Source organism: Chiloscyllium punctatum, chromosome 41 (genome assembly GCF_047496795.1).
Source record: "Chiloscyllium punctatum isolate Juve2018m chromosome 41, sChiPun1.3, whole genome shotgun sequence".
Classification (NCBI taxonomy): Eukaryota; Metazoa; Chordata; class Chondrichthyes; order Orectolobiformes; family Hemiscylliidae; genus Chiloscyllium; species Chiloscyllium punctatum.
The window spans coordinates 16,534,677-16,560,778 of record NC_092779.1 but is presented as its reverse complement, the minus strand read 5'-3'; the positions used below and the strand labels follow the sequence as shown (position 1 = coordinate 16,560,778).

Below are 26,102 nucleotides of genomic sequence, written 5' to 3'. Positions count from 1 at the left end.
CCATGGGGAACCTTATCGAACGCCTTACTGAAGTCCACATAGATCACATCTACCGCTCTGCCCTCATCAATCCTTTGTTACTACTTCAAAAACCTCAATCAAGTTTGTGAGACATGATTTCCCATGCATAAAGCCATGTTGACTATCCCTAATCATCCTTTCCTTTCCAAATACATGTACATCCTGTCCTTCAGGATTCCCTCCCAACAGCTTGCCCACCACCGACATCACTGGTCTGTAGTTCCCTGGCTTGTCCTTTAATCTTTCTTAACTAGTGGTACCGCGTTGGCCAACCTCCAGTCTTCTGGCACCTCACCTGTGACTATTGATACAAATATCTCAGTGAGGCCCAGCAATCCTTTTCACTAGCTTCCCACAGTTCTAAGGTATGGCTGATCAGGTCCTGGAGATTTATCCACATTTAACTGTTTCAAGACATCTAGCACTTCCTCCTCTGTGTAATATGGACATTTTTCAAGATGTCTCCATCTATTTCCCTACGTTCTATATCTTCCATGTCCTTCTCCACAGTAAATACCGATGCAAAATACTAATTTAGTATCTGCCCCATTTCCTGCGGCTCCACACAAAGGCCGCCTTGCTGATCATTTGAGGGGCCCTATTCTCTCCCTAGTTACCCTTTTGTCCTTAATGTATTTGTAAAAACCCTTTGGATTCTCCTTAACCCTATTTGCCAAAGTGCTCTCATGTCCCCTTTTTTTTTGCCCTCCTGATTTCCCTCTTAAGTATGCTCCTCCTGCCTTTTGAATCTTCAAAGGATTCACTTGATCTATCCTGCCTGTATGTGCTTCCTTCTTTTTCTTAGCCAAAACCTCAATTTCTTTAGTCATCCAGCATTTCTTACACCTGCCAACTTTTTCCTTTCACTGTAACAGGAATATACTTTCTCTGGATCCCTGTTCTCTCATTTCTGAAGGCTTCCCATTTTCCAGCTGTCCCTTTTACCTGCAAACATCTGCTCCTAATCACTTTTTTGAAAGTTCTTGCCTAATACCATCAAACTTGGCCTTTCTCCAATTTAGAACTTTAACTTTTAGACCTGGTCTGTCATTTTCCATCATTATTTTAAAACTAATAGCATTATGGTCACTGGCCCCACAGTGCTCCCCAGCTGACACCTCAGTCACCTGCCCTGCCTTATTTCCCAAGGTCAAGTTTTGCACCTTCTCTAGTATGTACATCCATATACTGAATCAGAAAATTTTCTGTACACATTAACAAATTCCTCTCCATCTAAACTCTTAACACTATGGCAGTCCCAGTCTATGGAGATAGTGAGGAATGCAGATGTTGGGGATCACAGCTTAAAAATGTGTTGCTGGACAAGCGCAGCAGGTCAGGCAGCATCAAAGGAGAAGGAAAATTGACGTTTCAGGCATAAGCCCTTCAGGAAGAAGGAAGATTCTCCTCCTTTGATGCTGCCGGACCTGCTACGCAATCCCAGTCGATGTTTGTTTGGAAAGGTAACATTCCCCCAACCATAACTACCTTATTATTCTTACGGGTAACTGAGACCTTCTTACAAATTTGTTTCTGAATTTCCCTCTGACTATTAGGGGGTCTATAATACAATCCCAATAAGGTGATCATCCCTTCCTTATTTCAGTTCCACCCAAATAACTTCCCTGGATGTATTTCTGGGAATATCCTTCCTCCATAAAACTGTAATGCTATCCCTTATTAAAAACCCCACTCCCCCTCGTTTCTTGCCTCCTTTTCTATCCTTCCTGTAGCATTTGTATCCTGGAACATTTAAGCTGCCAATCCTGTCCGTCCTGAGCCACATTTTGTGTAATTGCTATGATATCCCAGTCCCATGTTCCTAATCATGCCCTGTGTTCATCTGCCTTCCCTGTTAGGCCTGTTGCTTTGAAATAAAAGCAGTTTAATTTATTCGTCCCACCTTTGTTCTCTGCATTGTTCCTGCCTGCCCTGACTGGTTTGACTCGCCTTTTATTCTCAACTGTGCCAGTCTCCGATTGAAATCTTTCCTCACTATCTTCCTGGGTCCCAACCCTCCACCTTACCAGTTTAAATCCTCCCAAGCAGCTCTAGCAAATCTCCCTGCCAGTGTATTAGTCCCCTTCCAATTTAGGGGCAATCGGTCCTCCTTATACAGGTCACTTCTACCCCAGAAGAGATTGCATGCAATGATCCAAAAATGTGAATCTTTCTCCCATACACCAGCTCCTCAGCCATGCATTCATCTGCTCTATCCTATTCCTACCCTCAGTAGCTCATAGCATCAGGAGTAACTCTGATATTACTACTCTGGAGGATCTCCTCCTGCTTAACTCTGAGATTCTGAAGGGAAATTACAACCTTGATTCCAATGACATAGGAAGGGAAAAATGTGTACAATGATTCCCCTCTTCCTCCTTGAACATTCTGCACCCTCTGAGACCTCCTTGATCCTGGAACCAGGGAAGCAATGCACCATTCTGTTTTTTTTGGTCACAGAAATGTCTGTCTGTACCTCAGACTAGGGAATCCCAGAACACAATTGATCGCTTGGAACCCAACGTACCTCTCATTTACATTAGAGCCAGTCTAAATACCAGAAACTTGCCTGTTTGTGCTACATTTCCCCTGAGAATCGATAACCCCCTACATTTTCCAAAGCAGCATATTTGTTTGAAATGGGGGTAGCTACAGAAGGTTCCTGCACTTCCTGCCTACCTCTACCTTTCCTGGAGTTAAACCATCTATGCGAATATCTGAGACTACCCCCATCCCCACCTTTCTATAATTGCCATCCATCACATTCCCTTGCTCTTGTAGATCCCTCATTGCCTCTAACTCCCCCTCAAACTGATCTATTTGATCTGATCGGATTCGCAACCAGCAGCATTTATTGCAGATATAATTCTCAGTAACCAGTAAACTTTCTGTAAACTCCCACATCTGACAAGAAGAGCATATCACTCTAAGGGCCATTCTTACTACTTTCAATCTACATGCCCAGAAAATATCACTGTCTTATTCCTCTAGAAAACACTGCTCCAGGTTAAATTAATACTTGTAGCTTATATTCTAAGTTTTTAATTAAGAGACAAAGCTCAATAAAACATATAATCAAGAAAGAACCCACTCTACTCCGTACTGCAGACTTATTTTAAGGCCATGCTTAAAATCCATTTATCTGCTTCTGTGCTGTGACACAGACTGGTTCCTCCAAGATCAGTTGTGAAATTCACTGTTTTTAAATTTTCCCAGATGCACTCTGATGTCCTCAAAATCTTTACATCAGTTTGTAATGCCCACAAGACAACCCCTAGCCATCCCCCGACAGTCACTTGCCACTTGACACCATGCAGAAACCTGATCATCTCCAGAAACAGTATAACGTAAATCATCTCTTTTTTTTATGCTTAAATCTGTTGTGAATCATTTTTTAACTGTAGGGAGTAGTCAGAATTTTAATTGCAATGTTCGTATTGATTCTGAAGAGGAGATGATAATGTAACTCTCTTTTTTTTTTACTTTGAATAACTAGGCTCTGAATGGTCAGGGATTGGAATGTAAATTCCTTACAGTCTACCTGTAAGACAGACATCTCAACCTAGCCTCAGGACATCCAATTTCCTGCAGGTCAGCAGAGCAAATTAACCCTTTAATATCTCAGTTGCACTTTTCAATCCATTTGAAACATGGATGGCTTTAAGGATTAAGTTGAATTGTGTTCCCATCTGGAAGCACTGGGTGGTGTAATTTCATCAAATGTTGCAACAGATATTAGTCAAATCTTGTGCTTTGAAAACTTTTTAGTTCAGTTCAAAGACAGGTATATGCTGGCAATGTTTTTGACTAGTGTAATTTTATGTTGATTTTAAATGAAGCTACAAGAACAAACTCCCTGAAAATTACTTTCCTGCTTTCTGAAGCTGCTCTAATATATAGCCCAATTCCCAAACACTGATACAGATCATCTGGCCAAAGTTTCTCTTGCTTTTCGTACCAGGTTAAATTTTCCTCCGAATGCTATCATTTTCAGTAACATCCTGGCATGGATACAGTAGTTACTTTTTTCTGTCCAGTTCAATGAACATGTTCAGATGGGAAATATTTTAAACAATTGTTTTATTTTTAACAACGTGGGGATCACTGACAAGCCAGCATCTGGTGCCCATTCCTAAATTATAGGTTAAAAGCAAATTACTGTGGATGCTGGAATCTGAAACCAAAAGAGAAAATGCTAGAAAATCTCAGCAGGTCTGGCAGCATCTGTAGGGAGAGAAAAGAGCTGATGTTTCGAGTCTAACTGACCCTTTGTCAAAGCTTTGACAAAGGGTCAGTTAGACTCAACGTCAGCTCTTTTCTCACCCTACAGATGCTGCCAGACCTGCTGAGATTTTCTAGCATTTTCTCTTGGGTCCTAAATTTTATAGGTGATGTGAGCCATTACTTCTAACTTCTCCTCCTAGTTGATGTTAAAATTCTGATGTAGTTCCAGTACTATTAGGGTGTTCCAGGATTATGACCTAGCAACAATGAAGGAATGGTGGTTTTTTTTAGTATCTAAATTAGGATGGTGGAAATTTGGCATAGTCACGTGCCAGTGAATGCCAACGAGTTTCTCAGTTGGCTTTGGGCAGTATTGGTGTTATTGCTAGTAGCTCAACTGCACTGTGGCAGTTCTGGAACCGAACAACATACCTTGCATCCCTTAAGTGGCAATGATGAAATTCAGGATTGTTTTGGGGAGTGGTGGGAAGTTGCAATTGAGAGACATGGAATCTTCAAGATTGAACTGACTGCCATGGGGTAATATTTTAATTTTAGGGGCTGTTGTATGAGTAATTCCTTCCTGTTGGATCACAGTCCCACACTTTTCATGGCATTCAGAAACCAGCTTTGTCTGTCATGCTGTTGCTATAAACTTATGGAATGTTAATATAAAACTAAAGCACTGCAATGAGATGGTTGTATCAGTGGAGAGTCTCTGCCTGTTGTATACGTAAACAGGATCTGCTCTTTGCCTGCACTCCAGACTATCTGGAATAAGTATCCAAGGAAGTAAAAACAACGACTCTCTCATGCTGGAGTGTGGCTTTTCTGTGTTATACCAAAAAAATCGTTAAAAAGCATATGCTGTATAATTAGAGCAAGGAGCGGGAAAGACCAAATGGCCTGCTGAATTTGTTGTTCATGATTTTTGCTGATCTTTTGACTTTGACACCAGTATCCCATATGCTGTCTGTGTCCCTTGCTTTTCAGGTGATGATCGATCTAATATTTTCAGTGAACCAACCACAGCTCTTGGGGTAGAGAGTTCTAAAAGCTCATGCCCTTTCTAAGCGAAGCCATTTCTCCTCCTTGCAGTTCTAAACTATTTGCTCCCTTTATCCTTATCTGTCTCATTGTATTAGATTCCCCAGCAAGGTTAAGCAATTGGTGTCTACCCGACAAATGCCTTCAGAATGATCTGTTTCCATGAGATCACCTGTTAATTCTTGCTCAGTTTACTTATTCCAGATGCCACTTTCATAATACTTCATTTTGTGTTGACTGTGTTTTTTTTAAACAAGTAAATTTCTCCTTAACTATATGGAGAACAAAACTCCATTATATTTTGGGGTGTGGTCTCATCAAAATCCTGTACATTTGGAGTACGGCTTCCTTGTTCTGTATTCCAATTCCCTTGGTCAACATTCTATTTGTCTTCCTAACGGAGTCCTAACTTTGTTCCTTGTATGAACACACCCGAGGCCAAAGTGAATAGCCTCTTTCTTTCCACATTACTACTCCATCTGCTTTTTTCTGCCCATACAGTAACCTGTTTGTTGCCACCTTGTGCTGCCTTCACTGCTTGGATTTCCACTTAGCTTTATATCAGTATTTTGGATACATTATATTTTTGTCTGTTTCACAGCAGGTTATAAACTGCTGAGACCCCATTAGTAATTGTTGTGGTCCTGCACTTGTCACGGTCTGCCAACACTTGTTCCTGCTTTTTGCCTCCAGTGGTCAACCAGTTTTCTGTACAGGGATATTTGCAAATCCGGAATGCACTTAATTCCCTCTGGAATACTAATTAATGTGGTTACTGACTAATGCATTTGACAGGTTTGGAATACACTATAGCTGTGATTATATGCATTTTTATGTACAGATATGGGAGTAATAAGTTTTACATTTCATTGCTTTGCTTTGGATCTCCAAGTGTGCATGATTAGTGTTTTGTTTTTTGTTTTGCTGCAGTGAAAATGCTACACATTCCTCCTTTTTGGCTTTTTGTTGCTTTGTGAGCTACTCCGTTTCTTTAGCTTTTGTTTTAAAGCTGAAGTAGTTGATTTTATTATTGAAAGCAAAAGCAGCAATTGCTTATTTGAGTTCTTCTTTCAAATTTGCACTGCGCTTGAATAGTAAAATTGGCTCGTTTGGTAGTCTTTTAGTACTTTAGTACTGTTGCCAAAAAAATCCCTTCTGTAGCTTTGATTTGGTGAATTAATGGCAAATGACTCACATTTCTGCCAGAGGTGTGGACATACCCATACTGTCATATGAAGTGGTATGGATTTGTTCTATTTTGCAAGTATTTACCAATACTTGTGTTCCAGGCTAAGTGGTAGTTTCCACGATGGACTTGGTTTGTTTATACCATGTGAGATAGTGTGACTGGGATTATGGTGATATCAACCAGTATAGATTGCCTGTGATTGAGTTTTATGTAACAATATGACATCTGACCAGAAGTTGGCCATTCAGCCCATTGAGTGCTCTCTGTCATTCAGGGAGAACATGACTGATGTGTTGAATCTGAGCTATAATTCCTGCCTTTCCCTTTAACGCTGGATTCCCTTGCTGATTTTTAAAAATTGAGCTTCAACCTTGAATATACTTATGTTAGATTATCTTCCAGTTGTAAAGGAACCCACGTCACTCTATGAAACACAAGGAATATAGAACATTACAGCGGAGTACAGGCCCTTCGGCTCTCGATGGTTCCACAGGTCGGCGCAACAATCTCTGAAGCCGTTCTATTCTAATTCAGATTCCGATTTTACATGGATGTTGTCAGGAGGGATGGGGGATTTGAACTACAGGGAGAAGTTGAATAGGCAGGGGCTGTTTTCCCTGGAAGATCAGAGGCTGAGGGGTGACCTCCTGGTTTATAAAATCATGAGGGGCATGGATAGGATAAATAGACAAAGTCACTTCCCTTGAGTGGGGGAGTCCAGAACTAGAGGACATAAATTTAGGGTGAGAGGGGAAAGACATAAAAGGGACCGAAGGGGCAATGTTTTCATGCAGGGGTGGTGCATGTGTAGAATGAGCTGCCAGAAGAAGTGCTGGAGACTAGTACAATTGCAGTATTTAAAAGGCATCTGGATAGGTATGAGTTGGAGGGATATGGGCCGGGTGCTGTCAGATGGGACTAGATTGGGTTGGAATATCTAGTTGGCATGGGCGAGTTGGACCAAAGAGTCTGTTTCCATGCTGTACATCTGACTCTTGTGAATCTATATGCTTAAGCAGGGACCATTTAACTGCGCGTGAAGTTGGCAAGTGTACTACTCACTCCCCTGCTACTGAGTAAAGAAACTACCTCTGACATCTGTCTTATATCTATCACCCCTCAATTTTTAAAGCAGTGTCCCCTCGTGTAGGCATCGCCATCTGAGGAAAAAGGGTCTGTCCAACATATCTAACCCTCTGATTTTTATCTTTTGTCTCAACTAAGTCACCTCTCAACCTTCCCTCCATTCGAGACAACATCTTATTAAATCTTCTCTGAACCCTTTCCAAAGCTCCCACATCCTTCCCATAATGTGACCAGAACTGTGCGCAATACTCAATGTGGCCGCACTAGAGTTTTGTACAGCTCCAGCATGATCTCATGGTTCCAAGCTCAATCCCTCTACCAATAAAAGCTAATGCTCCATATGCCTTCTTAACAATCCTATTAACCTGGGTGGCAACTTTCAAGGATGTATGTATCTGGATATTGCGATCTCTCTGCTCATCGACACTACTAAGAATTTTGCCATTAGGAAATCAAGAATATAGCTTGAAGATCCTTTATCTGTCAGCCTTGAGGGATGAGTCAAATGATGGTTGAATGAAGGCATGACAGTGGAGTAAAAGCGACAGTAAACTAAAATGTGAAAGCCAGCTGAAAACTGACCTATATTATTTAGTAATTAACTACGATTTCTCCATCTTCCCATCACTTGGCTGTTCAATGTGGAAACAGGTAAACTAATAGATTTTGAGGGCAATGGGAAAAGAGTCATGAAGAGCCATGTTTTCTTTCACCTGAAATGTATACTTGGCATTAGCAGGAAACAAATATTTTTGCATCTTATGGCAGTACTCAAATTGGAAAATATGTACCTCACCACTGCCTCTGTTTTTCATGATATGGTTTCTTTTTCCTGTTTTTACAGCCTAAGACCTGCATTGGGTCCTTTTCTCCCACACCTCCCCTTATATTCACCATCTCTAGTCAGGAACAAAATGAGGTATACTTGTTCACAGACTTCCAAAATGCATTTGAGAAATTTTTAACTTCATAGCCCAATTGAATTATCACTGTCTGAAATAAATTGGCTGGCTAATCATCTTAATTTATTTCCTTCAAAACCATGTTGACTTGCTGGATTATGTTTTGCTTTTTCAAATTTATGCTCATTGTTATGACACAGCAATGAACCCTTCTGTTAATTAAATCAAACACCCAGAAAAGCTCACTTTGCCTTGTAATCTGTTAAAATGAGTGAGAGGGAACTCCCAAATTCCACTATTTAAAGAAATTAATGTCAAATTATTCTTTAAAAGTGAACATTAAACAACAGCTATTCACAACTCTAAGCCACCCTTTCTCTTATCTGCTTATTATCTCCCTCCAATTCTATAACAATATGCTGTTCCAGTAAGACACTTTATGGTTTTGAAGTTAAGTTGATGTAACTCTTAATACAGTGGCTGTCGTCTTCGGTATCTGTTTGTTGTCTAGCTGAAGGTCTCCCTAGGTCATCGTCTTTCTTTTTTACTATGCGTACATTTCATACGAATAGGTACCTTTTTTTTCAATAGTGTTTCCTAATTTCTTGTATCTGTGTTGATGGCAGTTGCTCTGTCCATAATTTTCAAATGCCTGCATTTTCATATCCCCTAACATCAGATTGCCTCATTGGTTCGATGTTGGCAAAACAATAAATTCAAACTCTATTTGGGTTTTAGTATCCTGGAGCATAATTAAACTGGTTAAATTTGAATTGTTATCAAAGCAGCAACTAACTCTGGTATCCATTTCACAACCAAATGTTACATATTTTCAATTTTCCAGTACACACTCTCTGGACTGCTATCTAGTCATCACAGGTGCTTGTAGGCTCTCCGTTCAGAACAGTATTCACTCTCTCATGGAAAGATACAGTACATGTCTTCAACTTCATAACTTCATTCAGTGGTTGTGCGGATTACAGGTGAATGTAGCATTTACTGCCCTTCATATAATGCCCTTCATATAATGCCCTTGAAAGAGGTGGTGAGCTACTTCCGTGAACAATTATAGTCCATGTAATCCAGAGACCAAGCTAATTGGGGTATGCGCTTGAATCCCAGCATACAGATGGTGAAACTTTTTTTGAATTCTGTGAAATAATGAAATTAAAAGTTTTATAACCATATAACCCTTGTTTACAAACCCAGGTGCTTGACTAATGTCTATTCAGGTTTAAAAAAACCTATGTAACTCTAGACCCACAGCAATGTGGTTGACTCCAATTGTCCTCTGGAATGGCCCTAACAAGCCTTTCTGTTCAAGGGGCAATTAGTGATGTAGAGTAAATGATAGCTAGCCAGTGACCTCGACATCCTATGAACAAAAATTTCAAAAATAAAACTGACCCCAGTTAATGTAAAAGGATAGTAATATAGGTAATGGTGCATCTCATGGAACTGTAGCCTTTGTGCTGTTTGTAGATGTTAATGGTTTGGAGTAATGTTGGATCCCATCCAGTCAAGTGAGGAGTACTCGGGCTAGGCTTTGAGTCAGGAGGTGACTTACTCATGGCAACTGAATTTCTAGCTTCCATCCTATTCTTGTAGTTGCAGTATTTATCTTACGGATCCAGTTCAGTTTCTGGTCAGTGGTAACCTCAGGATGTCAGTTGAGATTCGGTGATAAATAATGCTTTTAGATGTTCAAGCAGTGATGGTTTGATTTTTTTTTGTTTTTTCCCATTTGAAGATGACTGCCTGCTACTGTAGGAGTGTAAATGTTTCCCCTTTGAAAACCATGTGCAGCAGCAACTTCTGAAACTGGAAGTCTGTCACAATCTGTGTTTTCACATCTTAGCAGCTGCACAGTTTAGACGGAACACTGCTTCTGACGTTTTGGATATTTTTTCTTTTAACCAGCCTGTTCAGACACAATAGCACATGTCTAGAGCAAGTGGGCCTTGAATCCAGGCTATCTCGCCCTTTGGTAGGGATAATATGGTTATACCAAGTCCTCCAGATCTGATCTAAGCAACCAGTTCAGAGATGTTACTGCACATTTCTGGGGCAGGTGGGACTTGGACTTGGACTTGAACCTGAACCTTCTGGCTCAGGAGTAGGACGCTACCACTGTGCTCCAAGAGCAATCCACCACCCCAAAAACCAAGCTTTTTTTACTTTTGACTTTTTTTTTTCATCAAGTGCTTCAAAAAGATCTTTCTTAAAGTTAGTTTTTAATCCTGAACACTACCCTGAAGTGGGGCCTTGTGACTGGTGATGTCATTGTCTTTGAACTAGAAAATTTGGGTTCGGGTCCCACCTGCTCTAAAGGTGTCACAACATGTCTGAACAGGTCAATTTAAACGAAACCTGAATGCTGGCAGACTGACCTCTAACAACCACCATTCTTCAGCAGCCATCTTCGTTTTGTGCTAACTATGACTTCAGTCAGTGAAGAAAGTTAGTTTTATTTTCTAGCTACCCAAACCCACACGGATTTTCTTATTGACAGCAGTTTTGCTGGGGCTGCTTAATGCTACATGTGGTCAGCTGCTGCCTTGATGTCCAGGCTGACACTCTGCCTTTTGCCCCTCTAGAGTTTAGCTCTTTTTTTGTATTGTCCATGTTTAGTAATGAGGCCAGGATCTGTGAGATCCATGGAAGTTGATTCAGTTGAGAAAATGCTGGTTAATAGCTTGGTCAGCATCCCTTTCTCGTGCTTTGTTGATTTTGAGTGGATTGATTAGTGTAATTGCTGTGTTGCATTTGATTTGCTTTTGCACTGGACATACCTGGACATTATATTTCCAATAGTTAGGTAGACACCAGTATTGTAATTGTACTGTAATAGCTTGGATAGGACCGAGCAGTACTGGAGCAAAAGTCTTCAGGACTATTGCTGGAATATTGTTAGTGCCCTAATCTTTTACAATATTCTTTTTGCCTTCAGGCATTTTCTTCATGTCAAATGGAGTGAATCAAATTGTCTGAACTCCTGGCATCTGTCCAACTTCAGACCTGTAGGAATAGGCCACTATGCATCAGCTGCTTAGCACTTAGAGTCATAGAGATGTATAGCATGGAAACAGACCCTTTGGTCCAACCTGTCCACGTCGACCAGATATCCCAACCCAATCTAGTCCCACCTGCCAGCACCGGTCCATATCCCTCCAAACCCTTCCTATTCATATACACATCCAAATGCCTCTTAAATGTTGTAATTGTACCAGCCTCCACCATATCTGCTGGCAGCTCATTCCATACATGTACCACCCTCTGCGTGAAAAAGTTGCCCCTTGGGTCTCTTTTATATCTTTCCCCTCTCAACTGAAACCTATGCCCTCTACTTCTGGACTCCCCGACCACAGGGAAAAGACTGTCTGTCTGTTTATCCTATCCATGCCCCTCATAATTTTGTAAACCTCTATAAGGTCACCCCTCAGCCTCCGATGCTCCAGGGAAAACAGCCCCAGCCTGTTCAGCCTCTTGCTATAGCTCAAATCCTCCAACCTTGGCAACATCCTTGTAAATCTATTCTGAACCCTTTCAAGTTTCACAATGTCTTTCCGATCGGAAGGAGACCAGAATTGCATGCAATATTCCAACCGTGGCCGAACCAATGTCCTGTACAGCGGCAACATGACCTCCCCACTCCTGTACTCAATACTCTGACCAATAAAGAAAAGCATGCCAAATGCCGCCTTCACTATCCTATCTACCTGCGACTCCACTTTCAAGGTGCTATGAACCTGCACTCCAAGGTCTCTTTGTTCAGCAACACTCCTTAGGACCTTAGCAGGACTTATACACTTAATGGTAAGATTTGTTTTTTGAAAGTGCAACACCTCGCATTTATCTAAATTAAACTCCATGTGCCACTTCTCAGCCCATTGGCCCATCTGGTCCAGATCCTGTTGTGATCTGAGGTAACCCTCTTCGCTGTCTACTATACCTCCAATTTTGGTGTCATCTGCACACTTACTAACTGTTCCTCTTATGTTCGCATCCAAATCATTTATGTAAATGACAAAGTAGAGGGCCCAGCACCGATCCTTGTGGCACTCCACTGGTCACAGGCCTCCAGTCTGAAAAACAATCCTCCACCACCACCCTCTGTCTTCTATCTTTTGAGCCAGTTCTATATCCAAATGGCTAGCTCTTCCTTTTATTCCATGAGATATAACCTTGCTAATCAGTCTCCCATGGGGAACTATGTCGAACACCTTACTGAAGTCCATATAGATCACATCTACTGCTCTGCCCTCATCAATCCTCTTTGTTACTACTTCAAAAACCTCAATCAAGTTTGTGAGACATGATTTCCCACGCACAAAGCCATGTTGACTATCCCGAATCAGTCCTTGCCTTTTCAAATACATGTACATCCTGTCCCCCCAGATTCCCTCCAACAACTTGCCCGCCACCGAGGTCAGGCTCACTGGTCTATAGTTCCCTGACTTGTCTTTACCGCCCTTCTTAAACAGTGGCACCATATTTGCCAACCTCCAGTCTTCTGGCACCTCACCTGTGACTATCGATGATACAAATATCTCAGCAAGAGACCCAGCAATCACTTCTCTAGCTTCCCACAGAGTTCAGGTACACCTGATCAGATCCTGGGGATTTATCCACCTTTTTAACTGTTTCAAGGCATCCAGCACTTCCTCCTCTGTAATCTGGACATTTTGCAAGGTGTCACCATCTGTTTCCCTACAGTCTATATCTTCCATATCCTTTTCCACAGTAAATACTCATTTACTGTATATTACTGTAAATATTCATTTAGTATCTCCACCATTTTCTGTGGCTCCACACAAAGGCCACCTTGCTGATCTTTGAGGTGCCCTATTTGAGTTACCCTTTTGTCCTTGATATATTTGTAAAAACCCTTTGGATTCTCCTTCATTCTATTTGCCAATGCTATCTCATGTCCCCTTTTTTTTTGCCCTCCTGATTTCCCTTAAGTATACTCCTACTTCCTTTATACTCTTCTCAGGATTCACTCTATTTATCCTGTCTATACCTGACATGCTTACCTTTTCTTAACCAAACCCTCAATTTCTTTAGTCATCCAGCATTCCCTATTCCTACCAGCCTTCCCTCTCACCCTGACAGGAATATACTTTCTCTGGATCCCTGTTCTCTCCTCTCCTCCTTTCTGAAGGCTTCCCATTTTCCAGCCGTCTCTTTACCTGTAAACATCTGCCTCCAATCAGCTTTTGAAAGTTCTTGCTTAATACCGTCCTAATTGGCCTTTCTCCAATTTAGAACTTCAACTTTTAGATCTGGTCTATCCTTTTCCATCACTATTTTAAATCTAATAGAATTATGGTCGCTGGCCCCAGAATGCTCCCCCACTGACACCTCCATCACCTGCCCTGCCTTATTTCCCCAAGAGTAGGTCAACTTTTGCACCTTCTCTCGTAGGTACATCCACATACTGAATCGGAAAATTGTCTTGTACACACTTAACAAATTCCTCTCCATCTAAACCTTCAACACTATGGCCGTCCCAGTTGGTGTTGTGGAATTAGTTCTGTGGAAACCTGTTGGCATCTGATATAACTGTTCCAAATGTGTCCATTGTATGACCATTTTAAGGTTACTTGTTATAACTGACATTTTTATGTGGAATTGAATTAAGACTAGTGGGCCTCTTACCAAGTATATGGCCACCCATTAACCTTTTTTTTTTACTTTCAATCTCCTTGTGTCTTGGCAATTAATTGTAAATCTGGTGCCTGTTATGGCTTGAAATCTTCCACAACTCTTCTAAAAATGTTTGGCTTCGAGATAAATTCTGTCTTTTTTTTCCACTTGCACCTTGATACTTCCATGCTTCTATTCAGTTTGAAAAATATTATCCATAAAATGTGAAGCTGTTTTTCTTTTATTTAATTGAAACATTATTGAACTATTTATTATGCCGTTGTCCAGGCTGTTTTTAAACCCAGACAGTGGATCTGTATGCAGTATAAAAATTGTCCTTTCATATCTTTTTAAAACCGAGAAATTGACAGATAGTTGCAGTTAACTGGGATGATGTTAAGCATTGTAAAAGTTCCTTTGAAATGTTTGATTTCATTTTTTTTCCACTGAACTATAATTTGCATTCTTCTATGAATGAGTCTGCAATATAAATATTTTTTTTGCCATTGTGTCAATGATCGTCAAATGTAAGTTAAATACTTTGGTGTGGAAAATCTGGAGAAACTCAGCAGTTCTGGCAGCATCTGTAGAGAGAATAAATTAATATTTAAATCCTTGGAACAGAGTCGATAGTAAATGTATCTATGCCATTGGTAAAGGAGAGGGGCAGTAAGTGGAACAGAAGAAAAGCCTGAGATGATGGTAATGACAGTAAAAGGAGAGGGATGTATAGTAGATAAGTGAAGATGTGAAAAGAAAATGGGTCTACTCTGTTGAGAACAAGGTCAAACAAACACTGCTGAGGGAAGGTGACGATGTAAGAAAAATGGAGGACAGAAGTTGTATTCTTTAAGTTACAGAGCTCCATTTTGAGTCCATGGGTTATAAAAGTGCCTAAGCAGAAAATGAGCTGTTCCTTCAGCTTGTGTTGTACATTTTTGTTACTGTATAACACCCTTTTTTGTGCAAGCTTGAGATTCTTATTAATTTCATGGTGCTGAGAAATGTATTCAAATGTAACCCCATGAATTTATAAACAAAACCAAAATAGAACGTTTTAGTCTGAAAGCATTTGGCATGCTTGCCCTAATTGAGTATAGGAGTTGGGATGTGATGTTGCAGGTGTACAGGACATTGAGGCTCCTTTTTTAGAAGATTGCATTCAATTGTGTCCTTCCTTCTGTAGGAAAGTTGTTGTTAAACTTTGAGACCGTGCAGAAAAGATTTATAAGGATGTTGCTGGGACTGGTGGGTTTGAGTTAAAGGGAATAGGCTGGGGCTGTTTTCCCTGGAGTGTTGGAAACGGAGTGGTGACCTTGTAGAGCTCTATAAAATCATGAGGGGCAGGGGTAGGGTGAATAGCCACGGTATTTTTTTCCCCCCAGGGTAGAGGGCATAGGCTTCAGGTGAGTGAACAAATATTTTTATAAAGGACCTGAGGAGCAACTTTTTCATGCAGATGGTGGTGCCTGTATTGAATGAGCTGCCAGAGGAAATGGTGGAGGCTGGTACAATCGTAACATTTTTTTAAAAGGCATCTGCATTGGTAGATGAATAGGAAGGGTTTAGAGGAATATGGAATTAGGTCAGATTATCCTGGCATGGATAAGTTGGACCAAAGGGTCAGATTCCATGCAGTCTGACTATTCTAAACTGTGTTTCTTCCCTGTTTCACTCTGGAATTTGATATGTCCAGTATTTGCAAAAATTGGAGGAGTTATACTTTACTGTGTAAGTGTTAACCAGTTTTGTATTATCATTGAATATATTTCTTTTGTAATAGAGCATTTTTTTTAATTCCAAAGAAATCTGGTTGATCGATCCTTCTGTTAAATTTCAAGTCTGATACAGAGTGTAAAATTGACTGACTGACTAGATTGAGATCTGTGTCAAATAATTGTTTTCGTGTAGTGACTCCTTGAGTGAGAATTTGTCTAGGATATAAGCAGGTAGGGAAAGCGCTAAGTTTTTTTTTTGAGTTTTGTGAAACAAGAGGTTCAGCTGAGCATGACTCAGATCAGAGAAGAACTTGCAGTTCACAATGGGGTGCTGGAAGCAAGGATAACAGGTTAACACGGTGAAAAAGTATTTATTCTGTGCAGCCATTTAACAACATTGGAAGCATTCAGTATGTAAGGTCAGTTTAACAAGGTGAAAAATACCTGTTGTATGAATTGAGTTAACAAGGTTAAGAACACTAATTGTATAACAGTAAAGGGCTTGGTCTGTGCTATTGATAATCGTTGATTGTAATGATCACCAAATTAATATACATGTTGCCCTTATCTGGATGCTCCGCCCCAATAAGATGACTATATAGTTCATTGAGAAAATGCTGTTCCAGAGAAGACCATGAACTCGTGTCTTTGTGTACGTGGGCAATCGGAGTCTCTCCCTCCAGGACCCGGAATAAAGATGGAGGTAAAACTATACTGTGTCTGAGCGTTTTGCTTCGGGTGGGTAGAAATAGGGTGACAAGAGTAATGAAGCAAAATACTATATTTTATCCACTTGTAAACTTTTTACTGTTTTTAATGTTTTACAGTGCAAATTTCCATTCCAGTATTGCATCTTTTTATTTCGTTATCAGCCTATTTCATTACAACCCCCTCAAAATCATCTTTGTTTTCAAATCTCTCCATAGACCTAATCCTCCCTCCCTTTATCCCTCCTATAACTTCCTTCAATTCTATCGTGTTCTGATATTTGTGCCACTCTAGTTCTAGCATTTCACTTCATTTTTAATTCCATCATTTATGGGCTGCAGACACTTTTTTTGGTTGCCTAAGCTCTTGAGCTCCCTCCTAAATACCTCTCCATTTACCTAAACTTCTCATTATGCACTGTTGTATTGGAGTGAAAGATGCTTCACAGGAGTATAATGAAGCAACAGTTTGAGACCTGAGCCACAGATCCACTAAGACATAAAACCAAAGCTTAGTCAAACAGGCAGTGTTCAAGTACCATCTTAAAAAAAGAGAAGAGGTAGATAATTTTTAACTTTAAAGCTGCAGAATTTCTATAACTATGAAACAAAACTGATTAAAGTTTGGACAGTTCCAGTCAATGCCAGTATCACTAACCAATGCGAATATCCTTTTAGTCTTTTTTTTTCCTTCTTTTTGTGTGTGTGAATTGGTCTTTGAATTGCTAATTGAAACTGCTGTAACCATTTTTAAATTTTCAACCTGGAGGGTTAGCAAGAAACCTTCAAGAAAAGGAATTATTGAAAACCACTCTTGAGCATTAAGAGGATGGCCCAGTGCCCAAAAACATGCATAGCTTAGATTTTATTTAAGCAACTAACTAGTTTAATGTAGGAACCATTCAGACTCTATAAAGGCAGCTTTCCAAATTGAAACTAAGTTACTGCTCAGATTAGGGAAACAGTTCTTAAAAATGACAATGAAACCTGCTGTTCAGATACCCAAAAAGTCAGTTTTCCTAAACTTTTATTCATGAGATGTGGATTGTCGCTGGCTGGGCCAGCATTTATTGGCAATCCTTAACTGCCCCTTGAAATGATCCTAATAAGTCACTAATCAAGGGGTAGTGAAGAATTTAACTACAACACTGGATCCAAACTCTCACAGATTAGACCAACAAAGATTTCTTTGCCTGAAGGATATGAGTGAGATTTTGTTTAGACACTTAGCAGTGGTTAGTTGGTCACAATTTGGCTAACCTATAATTTTCAGTTTTTTAATTTGTATTCAAATTTCACCATTTGCCATGCACTAAAGTGTTCAAGTAAATTTTCTGAATCAGTATGTGTATGCATCTACTAGAGAAGGTGCAAAACTTGACCTACTCTTGGGAAATAGGTGACTGAGATGTCACTGCGGGAGCACTTTGGGTCCAGCAACCATAATTCTATTAGTTTTAAATAGTGATGGAAAATGATAGACCAGATTTAACAGTTGAACTTCTAAATTGGAGAAAGGCCACTTTTAACATTATTAGGCAAGAACCTTCAAAAGTTGATTTGGGTGTGGATGTTCACAGATACAGCGACAGCTGGGAAATGAGCTATAAAAATGAGAACCAGAGACAATGTTTTTCTTAGGGTGAAAGCGAGGCTGGTAGGTATAGGGAATGTTGGATGACGAGAGAATTTGAGGTTTTGCTTAAGAAAAAGAAGGAAGCATATGTCAGCTATAGACAAGAGAGATCAAAAGGCAGTAGGAGTGTGCTTCAGAGGGAAATCAGGAGGGCAAAAAAGGACAAAGCTTTGGCAAATAGGGTTAAGGAGAATCCAAAGGGACTATAGAAATACATTTTAAGGACAAAAGGTAACTAAAGAGAGAAAAGGACCCCTCCAAGATCAGCAAGGCAGCTGACGTGTGGAACCACAGGAGATGGAGATACCAAAATGAGTACTTTGCAGTTTTATGGTGGAGAAGGACGTAGAAGATAAAAATAAATGATGACATCTTTGGGGTGGGGGGGGGGAGAGGAGGAGTCTATTACAGAGGAGGAAGTGCTGGATGTCTTGAAACACATAAGTGGATAAATTCCCAAGGCCTGATCAGGTGCACCCTAGAACTCTGTGGGAAGCTAGGGAAGTGTTTGCTGGACCTGTTGCTGAGAGATTTGTACCATTGGATAGTCCCAGGTGATGTGCCGGAAGACTGGAGGTTGGCTAACATGTTGTAACTATTTAAAGATAGTAAGGAAAAGCCAGGGAACTATAGACTGATTAGCTTGACATCGGTGATGGGTGAGTTATTGGAGGGAATGCTGAGGGACAGTATTTACATGCCTTTCAAAAGAAAAGGACTGATTAGGGATAGTCAGCATGGTTTTGTGTGGGCAATCATGTCTCACTAACTTGAGATTTTTGAAGTAACAGAGGATTGAGGGCAGAGTGGTGGACGTAATCGATGTGGACTTCAGTAAGGTGTTTGGTAAGGTTCCTCATGTTGGACTTGTTAGCTAGGTTAGATCACATGGAATACAGGGAGGACTAGTAATTTGGATACAGACTTCTAAAGTAGAAGACAGGGTGGTGGTGGCGGCAGAGTGCTTTTCAGGCTGGAGGCCTGTGACCAGTGGTGTGGCACAGGGATTGGTGCTGGGTCTGCTGGTTTTCATCACTTCTACATAAATGATTGTGGCAGGTGGAGTTTAATTTAGATAAATGTGCTGCGTTTTGGAAATGGGGCAGAACTTTTTTGCACTTAATGGTAAGGTCCTGGATAGTGTTACTGAACAAAGAGACCTTAGAATGTCAGCTCATCGTTCCTTGAGAGTGGACCCTCATAGATAGAATAGTGAAGAAGGCATTTAGTATTCTTTCCTTTATTGGTGAGACCATTCAGTAACAGAGTTGGGAGGTCATGTTGTAGCTGTACAGGACTTTGGCTAGGCCACTTGAAATATTGTGTACAATTCTGGTTTTCCTGCTAGAGGAAGGATGTTGTGAAACTTGAAAGGGTTCAGAAACTATTTACAAAGATGGTGCCAAGGTTGGATGGTTTGAGCTATAGGGAGAGACCAAACAGGCTGGGGCTGTTTTCTCTTGAGCGTCAGAGGCTGAGGGGTGACCTTTTGTAAGAGGTTTGTGCAGTCATGAGGGGCATGGGTAGGATAAATAGCCAAGATGTTTTCCCTGAGGTGGGGGAGTCCAGAACTAGAGGGCATAACTTTATGGTGAGAGGGGAAAATATGAAAGAGACCTAAAGGGGCAACTTTCTCACAACAAGGGTGTGTGTGTGTGTGTGTGTGTGTGTGTGTGTGTGTGTGTGTAATGAGTTGCCAGAAGTGATTGGTGGAGGCTGGTACAATTTACAACATTTTGTATAATAGGATTCATAGAATCTCTACAGTGTGGAAACAGGTCCTTCAGCCCAGAAGTCCACCCCACCCAGACCTTATTACTCTATATTTACCCCTGACTATGCCCCTAACCTACATCCCGAAACACTATGGGAATTCGTGATGAAGGGCTCTTGTCCGAAATGTCAATTCTCCTGCTCCTTGGATGCTGCCTGACCTTAACTATTGGCAATTTAGCATAGCCAGTTCACCTAACCTGCACATCTTTGGATTGTGGGAGGAAATGGAGCACCTGAAGGAAACCCACACAGATACAGGGAGTATGTGCAAATTGCACACACAGTTGCCTGAGGCTGGAATCAAACCTGGGTCCCTGGCGCTGAGTAGAGTGCTAACCACGGAGCCACCGTGCTGCCCTCTTTAAAATGCATGATGGGTATTTTGAATAGGAAGGGTTTAGAGGGATATGGGCCAAGTGCTAGCAAGTGGGACGAGATTAATTTAGGATATCTGGTCAGCATGGACAAGTTGGATGAAGGGTCTGTTTTCGTGCTGTACATCTCTGACTACAGTTTCACCGTCAACGCCATTATTCCACACAAACCAAGACCTAGATCTCAGCTCCTCTCTGCAACTGGATCCTCAACTTTCTGATGCATAGACTGCAATTAGTAAGAATCTGTGACCACACCACCTCAACACACCGGAATCCCCCAAAATGGTATACTCAGCCCCTTGCTAAATGCCTGATATATTCCATGACTATGCAGCCAAATTCCACTCCATCTCCATTTACAAGTTTGACACCACTGTAGTACAGATCTAAAAACAACGGCAAGATTATAGAAGAGTGCTTAGCAGAATGGTGTAAGGACAACAATCTTTTCATCAACATTGACAAAACAAAGGAAGTGGTCATTGACGTCAGGAAGTGGAGTGAAGGGCATGCCCCTCTCTGCATCAATGATGCTGAGGTGGAAACTGTTGACTGCCAAGTTCTTGGGAGTGATAATCACCAACAATCTATTCCGATCCACCGCAATGTCAAAACACAATATCTGTACCTTCTCGGGAGGTTAAATTCAGCATGTTCACAAGGACTCTTGCCAATTTTTATGGATGCAACATAGAAAGCATTGTCTGGAAGTATCACCACATGATTTGGCAACTGCTCTTCTCAAGACTGCAGGAAACTAAAGTCAAAAAAACAGCCCAATCATAGGTAAACCAGTCTTCTATCCACTGACTCCATCTAAACATCCCACTGCCTTGTGAAAGCAACCAACATCATTCCCACCCCAGTTATGCTCTCTCTTCCATCAACAAGAAGATTTGATTTACATCCACGTATGAATAGATTTGAAGCACAGCTTCCCTGTGATATTAGAATTCTGAATGGACCTCTCAAATTTCAATATTGATCCCTCCTGCTTTGTGTACCTTCTCAGCAACCGTAACGCTGTATTCTTCTGTTCTATTTCTGAAACAGTTTGTATGGAATGATCTGCCTGTATTGCACACGGGACAAAACCTTTCACTGTATCTAGATACATGTGACAATAAAACCTTCCAGGAGATTGAAGGATTGAGAAATGAATATATTAAGGATAGCAGAGAAGGACAAATTCAACATAGGTTTTAAGCAGTAAGTACAAAAATAGAGAAGATTTGGATTGAGGGGGAAGAAAAGTAAACTGTTTTAAATGTAGACATTTTGATAAATCTCATGTATTTCCAAAAAATCTCCAGGAGTGAAGTTCTGCACTTTGTTTCCTTGGCGCCAAAATGAAACTGAATGCCGGTCCTCAATGTATAGAAGTTGACCTGCTAAGATGTCAAGGATTCATGGTGTCAATTGCAGACATACTAGTCACATCCCTCACTCTCACTTGCACCAATCTACATTTCTGAAGTACTGTGGCTGGATGTGGTTTGCTCTTGTTCAAAATCCCCTGTGTGCTTTCTTTATATTAGACTCAAAGAAACTTGGTTGATCTTTTTATTTTAAGCAATTGCTGATTTATGATTTTTGAATACTACTTTTGGCCAATAAGTCTTTTTACTTGAATGTAAAAAAATCTGAAATGTTCAGATAAGTCAGTCTGAGCATGTGTAAATGTGTACCAAAAATCCTTTTGTTTGAATCATCTGGAATTTTGATAGATGTGCCTTGCACGGAACGCAAGAGTGAGATTTCAGAGTAAAGCACTTATGTGGCAAATTCAGAAACCAGAACCTCTAGCTAAGCATGTTTTCTATTTTTTTTGGCAAGCATTCTTAACTAAAAATCAAAATTATCTCCAAGGTTGCGAGATAGTGTTCAAAGAATACAGTGATTAATATTAAAGACCAGGTGTTTTCCCTGAAGTGAGTTTGAATAGCCAAGACCTACCAAGACCATGTGGCATTTCTTTTTTTTAGAAAAAAAATCCACTGTCCTTTCATTGACATCTTTTTAAAGAAAAGTTATTTTTTTGTCATAGAGATATATAGCACAGAAACAGACCCTTTGGTCCAACCCGTCCATGCTGACCAGATATCCAACCCAATCTAGTCCCACCTGCCAGCACCCGGCCCCTATCCCTCCAAACCCTTCCTATTCATATACCCATCCAAGAACAGGCTGGGGCTGTTTCCCCTGGAGCGTCGGAGGCTGAGGGGTGACCTTATAGAGGTTTACAAAATTATGAGGGGCATGGATAGGATAAATAGACAAAGCCTTTTCCCTGGGGTCGGGGAGTCCAGAACTAGAGGACATAGGTTTAGGCTGAGAGGAGAAAAATATAAAAAGAGACCCAAGGAGCAACTTTTTCATGCAGAGGGTAGTATGTGTATGGAATGAGCTGCCAGAGGAAGTGGTGGAGGCTGGTACAATTGCAACATTTTTATTTGTGTCCACAATCCATCAAACCTTCCACAGAATTCAGTAAGTATAAATCCATAGCATAACACAAATGAGATGTGATAATTCCATATAACTAAACCAGTTAATCCCATGTATAATTCTGGTGAATTGGCATTACAACACCTTGGCTGATTGGTCCTAACGTGCTACAGCAGGGAAATTAAATAGCATTTGCTATTGATTTTTAGACTTGCCTATGCCCCTTTATTTGCTTCTGGACTGCAAACTGATTCTGTTCACACATCAGTTACATATGCAAGTCGGAACACAATGCAGGGCAAGATAAAATAGCTCTTCGGAATGACAAGGAAGCATTCAAGTTTAAGATGTTTAAAATGTAACGCCCCTACCTGGCATCGCATTCATACTTACGAGCATAAGTAAGTCAGGTGTTTGTAATTTATGGATCCCCTATATTTTGCGCCCAACTTGTTGAAAGTGTAAATTGATATCACTGCTAGAGAAACTGGGCATTTGAAACCCGCATAAATAGGGTAATCAAGAGCCTCTCTTCAACCAATCTGTTTAAGGATGTAATTAACAGTGCAAAGACTGAGCAGAAAATGCAAGTTAAATTGTGAATTTAATTTCAATAAGTTCAGAAAGAGAAGAAGAGACAGGACTGAAAGAGTGGAAAGGTTTTTAATCACTTTGTAAAAACATTTTCTATTTGTTTCCAACAAATTGAAGGAATAAGACTGTGCACTATTTGATGTTTAGCAGCTGTTCGTTGTATTGGCAGTAATTAATTCATAAAATTGTTTTAAAAGGATAATTAGACTGAATCATACAAGGCAATGAGTTTAGTTAATATCTCTGTTACGAAAATCTTGCAACTGTTGCCTTTTCATGGTGAATGCCAGTAGGTTCACTATGACTGGTCCAAAGTAAAATATTTTGTAATCCAAATGAATGTGATACTTCACACCGGGATCTGAGCAGCATTCTGTAGATGCTTTTCCTTCTCTAGCTATTAAAATCTTCAAATTTTATCTCTCTGATCTGAAGTTGGTAATGCCATCATAATCTGATTATGGAACACTACCATGCATCAGTCCACTAAACCTTTTTTCTTTTCAAAATGGATAACGTTCTGCTCCAATTTGCAGTACTTGGTGTCACCTGCAAACTTAGAATATTCTGTGTTTTCTTATCAACCTCTCTCTCTTTTAATATTTGAAAAGTTGATGTTCCTATCTAGATATCTGGAGAACACCACTTATCATATCCCATCAATACTTATCGCAATACTTTTTTTAAAAAAACATTCAGGGGATGTTGGCATTGCTAACTGGTCCAGCAAGTGTTGTCTATTGCTATTTACCCTTTAAGGTGGTGCTGAGCCGTCGTCTTGAACTGTTGCAGTCCATTGGTATAGTTATACACCTTGAGGAATAAATTCTAGGATCTTGACTCTGACATTTAAATAAACAATTATATATTTCCAATTCAGGATGGTGAATGGCTTGGAAGAAAACTTGCAGGTGGTAGTGTTCCCATGTTTCTGCTACCTCTGTCCTTTTTGGATGATGTGTTGTATGTCTGTAATGTGCAGTCTAAGGAGCTTTGAATTTCTGTAGTGTATCTTCTAGATGGCGCTCATTCTTTCTCCTGAGTTGGTGCTGGAAGGAGTGAATCGCACCATTCACCAAGTGAATCCATAACTATCAAATGGACTGCTTCACTCTGGGTGGTATTCAAATTACTTTTATTGGAGCTGATACTCTTGCTTGAACCTAATTTGTAGATGATGGAAAGGCTCTAGGGAGTAATGTAGTGGGTTACTTGCTTGTAGGATCATTGACCAGAAGCTGAAGTGTTCTGTATAATAACTCCCAGAATGTTGATGTGGTAGGAAGAAAAGGACAACCAACTCCCATTCCTAGACGTGATGGTACAGAGAACACCGAATGGAGAATTCACCACAAAGGTATACAGGAAAGCCACACACACAGACCAAGTCCTAAACTACAAAAGCAACCACCCCAACACACACACAAAATAAGTTGCATCAAGACACTGTTCAAAAGGGCCACAACACACTGCAGCACACCAGAACTGCAAAAAAAGGAAGAACACCTCTACAATGTATTTGCCAAAAACGGATACCCGTGCAATTTCATCAACGGATGCCCAAGGGAAAGACAACGGAATGAGGACACGCCACAACCCAAAGGACTAGCCACATTACCATACATCAAGAACATTTCTGAACGGACAGCCAGACTACTACGACCACTAGGACTCCTAACAGCACACAAACCAACAGCCACTCTCTGACAGCAACTCACCAGGACGAGGCATGGCACTTATCCACAGAATCAATCAACAAACACATCGACCTGGACCCAATATACCAGCCACTGCAGCGGACCGCTGGAACTGCCAACTGGAAGTGGCAGAGACAAACCACTATAAATGCTGGAGGAAAGATCACAGAAGCGCTTCACAGGAGGCTCCCAAGCACTGAGGATGTCACCTAGACAGGGCGAAACGTCTGCAACACAAATTCCCAGCTCGGCGAACAGAACCATAATAATCACTAATTTTCCTGTAAACAATGTTTGGTCTAGTTCTTGCATTTTGATTTTTAAAACCGCTTACCCTGGGGTGGGGGAGTCTAGAACCAGAAGGCATAGGTTTGGGGTGTGAGGGGAAAGATATAAAAGAGAGCTAAGGGCCAACTACTTCACACAGAGGGTGGTGCATGTTTGGAATGAGCTGCCAGAGAATGGGATTGAGGCTGGTACAATTGCAACATTTAAGAGTTGGACCGAAGGGTCTGTTTCCATGCTGTACATCTGACTCTAATAGTGATCACTGGACCATCCATGATACAGCAAAAGCCTAGTCTGAAGGCGACTGGATTAGGGAAGTACAACCTGTACGTGAATATACAGAGTTACAGTTGAAGTAAATCTTGCCTTACTTTTATACTTTATTTCCTATTCTACAAGGTTATTTACTGAAATTAAACTCAACACCATCTTTGTTCACAATTTTTCTAGTCACTTTTTTTTTCTCGATGTGATTTCGTTCCACATTAAACAAGTTGATCTGAAACTGAACTGACCCCAAACTCTCTCTAAATCCCCAACTGGGCAGGAAACCAGGTATTTGATATTTGATGTCTGACTTGTTCCCTGTGCATGGTTTCAATATCGTGTTAGCCAGTTTAATAAACTATTGCTGCTTCAAGTGCAGTTCCTGTTGACCATTTCATTTGGTTACAAAATGAGTAGAGCAATCAAACTGTAATCAGTCTGGCTGAAGTCAATTGGTGTTTCATTCCTAGCAGGTA

At 40.6% G+C, this 26,102-nt stretch overlaps 1 protein-coding gene across 1 annotated transcript in view; it reads left to right on the top strand.

Moving 5' to 3' along the window:
• cdyl (chromodomain protein, Y-like) overlaps window positions 1–26,102 on the top strand; it is a 173,289-nt gene that overhangs the window by 55,350 nt on the left and 91,837 nt on the right. The gene's annotated exons all lie outside the window — the stretch shown is intronic.